General features: G+C 40.0%; 2 pseudogenes; both read right to left on the reverse strand.

The window, feature by feature from the left end:
* Positions 1–1095: 1095 nt before the first annotated feature.
* On the reverse strand, positions 1096–1272 carry LOC140276234 (U2 spliceosomal RNA; annotated as a pseudogene).
* A 3523-nt stretch (positions 1273–4795) lies between these two features.
* LOC140276236 (U2 spliceosomal RNA) lies at positions 4796–4972 on the reverse strand (annotated as a pseudogene).
* Positions 4973–4975: the final 3 nt, after the last annotated feature.

Raw genomic sequence — 4975 nt, forward strand, 5'->3', positions numbered from 1 at the left:
TGATCATGTGCGGATTGATTTTCGAAAATTTTCTTTCATGTTTTCTAGCAATTAATAATGGACATTTAGACCTTCTTGCAGCTGAACACCTCCGCTCCCGCTTTTGATCATACATTGTCAGGCATTCGCACCTTGTCTTACCCGCTTTTTACAAACTTTAGTCGAACATTCACACCTTTTTGCAGCCGAACACAGTTTTTTGCAGCCGAATTTGGGCATTCGAACCTTTTCATACCCACTTTTTACCAACTATGGTCGGACATTCACACCGTCTTACAACGGAACACCTCCACTCCCTCTTTTGATGGTGTATGTTCGGGCATTCGAACCTTTTCTTACCCGCTTTTTACAAACTATGCTCGGACATTCAAACCTTCTTGTAGCCGAACACATCCACTCGTGCTTTTGATGATGTATGGTATGGCATTCGAACCTACTTGTTGCCCGCTTTTCATTAATTATGGGTGGACATTCACACCTTGTCGCAGCCAAACACCTCCGCTCCCTGGTTTGATCATGTATGGTTGGACATTCGCACCTTTTCTCACCCGCTTTTTGCAAACTATGGTCGGCCATTCACAGCTTCCTCTCCACCATACTTGTATGGTGGGATATTCACACCCACTTGCATTCGAAGACCTCCGCCCCCACTTTTGTTGATATTTAGTCGGTCATTCGCACCTTACCCGCTTTTGGCAAACTATGGCCTTCTTGCAGCCAAAAACCTCTGATCTCGCTTTTGATGATGTAAGGTTGGGCATTCAGACCTTGCTTCACCTGCTTTTCACCAAATATAGTCGGACATTCACACCTTCTTGCAGCCGAACACTTCCGCTCCACCTTTTAGTTTTCTATGGGGCATTCACACCTTTATTTTCACCGCATTTTATAAAAACACCACAGGAACACCGTATTGAGGCTTTGTTCTGACCGCTCATTCGGTGTCGCGTTTCTTTCAAGCATTTCTCCTGGTTAGCCCGCACTCGGCTCGCTCCCAGAGCCGTGTTAAAGTCTGCTTCGCATTCACTCTCTTTTCTCAGCAGACTAAAAGAAACTTCCATCCTGCACCGCTGTTTGCTTTTTCACAACAGCAGAGGAGAGCGCACCGTTCCCAGCGGCACTGCAATACCGGGTCGATGCTTGGAGTGAACGGAGCAAGCTCCTTTTTCAACTCCTATTGATAAAAATCCATTTAATATGTAGTCCTTGCATAGACATATCACATATTAAACTGATAAGTACAGATGGATTATGTGCAATTATTAAAGAGAGTAGAGGACGATCTCTCTCGTTGGAAGTCCTTACCTATATCACTTATGGGGAGAGTTACAACCATTAAAATGATGATACTACCAAAAGTTAACTATTTGTTCTCAATGATCCCCATAAAACCATCTGCTACTTGGTTTAAGTCACTAGATTCATGCATCTCCAAATTTCTGTGGAAAAACAAACCACCACGTATTAGTTTACAAACCCTACAGAAGACCAAGGACAGTGGTGGATTAGATTTACCTCATTTTCAGCACTATTCCTTAGCCAATAGGTTACAATATATATCAAAATGGTTTAAACCTTGTTGTTGTCACAGTTCCCAGAGACGTTGTAATCGTTGAGGATTCTATATTCACCCCCTCATTAGAGGCACGTGTTGCAGATTGATGACACTGAATCTTCTTCTCTGTTCATTGCTGGCATCATTCCCAGCATCGTAAGTGTTCGTGGCATTGTTAGCCTCTTCTTCTGGATCTTGATATCGAGCATCCTTTTGTATTTCTGGTTTGTAAGTCCTCTCTCTTCGTTCACCGGAGTCTTCGTCTCTTTGTCCTTGAGTTTGGTGATTTTTTCTTTTTTTGATGCCTTGACACAGTGTGACAGGTGATACCACGTGGGAGATCCTTTAACTTGGACTGCTGTCCCTGTGCTGCGAAATGGCTGTGCTGCTCAAATGGTCTCTCCTTCATCATATACACAGTTATTTATACATCACCTTCCACCATGAAGCGTTGTCCCTTTTTGTTTCTCTCTTTGTTCTTAAAATGCTGTTATGCATGTCTAAACCAATCCATTAAACTAGATCATTTTGGCAGTAAAGCGATCTACAATGTGCTTGGTCGCAAAGCTGCTCATCTGTGGTAAACAGCTCTTCAGAAAGGCATTCTTCAATTGATTTCACTAATTTTATGTAATAATTTTGTGATTTCCTACAAAACTACACTTCTTCTCCCATCTGTCTGAGTATTTAATATTGTCTGGGTCCCGTTAAAACATATATTTTTCCCATCTAATTCCTTGTTTGCTTTAAAACAAGTATTCCCCATTTTCTATCCCTTCAGTAGCCAACCAGTTTGTATGGAGTACACTGGAGCAACTTGACTGATCAGTAAAACACTGCTTTTGTTGTCACCGCAAGGCTTCCCCCGTCGGTTGTTTCACTGAGACACTACTGAGTAACTACAACTCAACACAGTTTATACACATAACATTCATATACATACTAACAAACAAACAAACAATAATTTATCGCAATTTTCTCATCTCTGTTTGAACGTACACCCAGGTAAATATTCCTGTAGTCTTCTCATACCGACTATGGACCCATTCATTGTTTAACTTCACTGTTTTGCAAATCCTAATTGAATATTACACATTGACATTGAAATTTACTGGATAAGCAGGTCTTCATTGCATTCAGCAGCCTATATGTGAGCATCTATGTTTAAGCTGTTCTTCTTTGCATTTCTCAGCAGCAAGCAATTCTTCACTGCACATGCATATGTAAATAGTAAAACAATTCCAATGTGTTAGCGAAACCTTCTATATCACAGTGGTTTCTAAGGTCTATTTTAAGTTGTTTGCCATCAGTGAGATGACATTGTTTACAAAGTGTGTCAAATTATCACTGAAGATCTTTTCAGGAATTTCAAATCTAGAAATGAGTTATTTTACGCGTGATTTTGCTACTGAGAGTGCATCTGCTTGTGCACATGGAAATATTTCAGACCATTTGGTAAAAACCTCTGTTGTCACTGAGCAGAATCGTTTCCCTTAACATTAATTTAGTTCAATGAAATCTACAAAATAATGAAATAATGAAATCCAAACAAATATGTTGAAAAAGATACACTGGCTTAGGGAATTATCTTCGTTTTGGTCTTAGATTGCCCTGTGGAATGTATTTTGCACATATTTGACCTGCTAGACAAAACTTTATTAATTTATTTATTCTAAAAAATATTTTTTTAATAATTAGTAAAACCATATGCTGTAAAAACCTGGTTCATTATTGCTTCCATCCCTCCTGTTGAGACATGACATGGTCCGTGGCTCAATACTGCAGCATATTTAAACAAATTCTTTGGCAGTATGGTTTTCCTTCCGGTCATTCATACGAGTCTATTGTAGATGGCAATTGAATAACATCTAATAATGCTAAAATATTTGTAGTTTATACATTTAGCTGTGGATGTCAACATACCTGTTTTTCCAATGCTGTGTTAACACATGTACAGTTGAGAAGGCATACTGACTGTCAGTGTAAACGTTAACAACCTTTTTGTTATTTAATTTACAAGCTTCAGTTAAAGCTACCAATTCGACTGCTTGAACAGAGTAATTTTTTGGTAGTGGTTGTTTTAAGAAAACTTCAGTTTCTGTTACTACTGCAAATCCTGTAGCATTTGTGCCATCAGGGTTTTTTTCCTTGATCTGTTGAATAAATATAGTTATTTCTGCATTTTCATAACGTATATCAGTTAAGTCTGGCCTGGGTAAAACACTGATGGTTATTTCTGACATGCAATCATGAGGCTTTCCATCTGTGGGGTAGGTAGCAGTGTGGATGGATTAAGTGTAGCACATCTCTCGACAACAAGGTGTGGCTGTGAAAGAAGAACTGTTATGTAGGAGAGATGTCTGGTAAAGATATTTTGTTAAGTAACCATATCACAGCCACTGCATGAGGTACCTTAAGTGTTAATGGGTGAAATAACACCATTATTGTTGATGCCTGCACTGCCAATGGCTTCTGGCCATTGATTCAAAAGTACGATCTCGTCCCTTTTTCCCCCTTTCAGTGGACACTGGCCCCTAATTACCGCAATTCAGCAGGGGGTCTTTCATTAGGAGTACTGGACTCCCCCGTGCACGGTTTCAGCTCCGACCCTGGACAGCGGAAAAAACGTTGAGATCTGGTTTGAGGACCCAATTGTTGAGAAAAGTCTCTCAATGAGACTCAGAGTTGCTGGAGTCAGTTAATGCAAATGTTTAATCTTGCAGCAAGTTCAAGAATGTGTGTGTGTATGGGTGTATGTGTGCGAACGTGTGTGAGTTTGTGTGTGTGAGAGTTTAAAGAACCTGTTATCCACAGGCAGGTCTTAACTAGTATGGCACGGGTCCAGCCTGTCTCATCTTTTTTGGAAGGTCCAGCGCTCAGCCGTAACCCTTCTGTCTGTTTGGACTCTCACATACATTCGGTTAATCATAGAAAAACGAGAACAAAACTTTTTAGCCCCTTAAATTCATAAAACAGACATGGTGCAGTTATTTCCATTCTAGAAAATAAGAGTAATCACCACCATTCCTATAAATTCTGGATATTCTAACAATCTGAATCTTTTTTAAATGTTCGATGAAGCCCTTTTCTGTTCTGTTTAGAGACTCAGCTGATCATAAACCAAGTTTTGCTCTTGAACCAAGCTTCTAAACTCTTCATCATTCGCATTCACTCTCTTTTCTCAGCAGACTAAAAGAAACTTCCATCCTGCACCGCTGTTTGCTTTTTCACAACAGCAGAGGAGAGCGCACCGTTCCCAGCGGCACTGCAATACCGGGTCGATGCTTGGAGTGAACGGAGCAAGCTCCTTTTTCAACTCCTATTGATAAAAATCCATTTAATATGTAGTCCTTGCATAGACATATCACATATTAAACTGATAAGTACAGATGGATTATGTGCAATTATTAAAGAGAGTAG

Source organism: Leuresthes tenuis, unplaced genomic scaffold, assembly GCF_036924035.1.
Source record: "Leuresthes tenuis unplaced genomic scaffold, fLeuTen1.0.hap1 SCAF_18, whole genome shotgun sequence".
In the NCBI taxonomy this organism is placed as follows: Eukaryota; Metazoa; Chordata; class Actinopteri; order Atheriniformes; family Atherinopsidae; genus Leuresthes; species Leuresthes tenuis.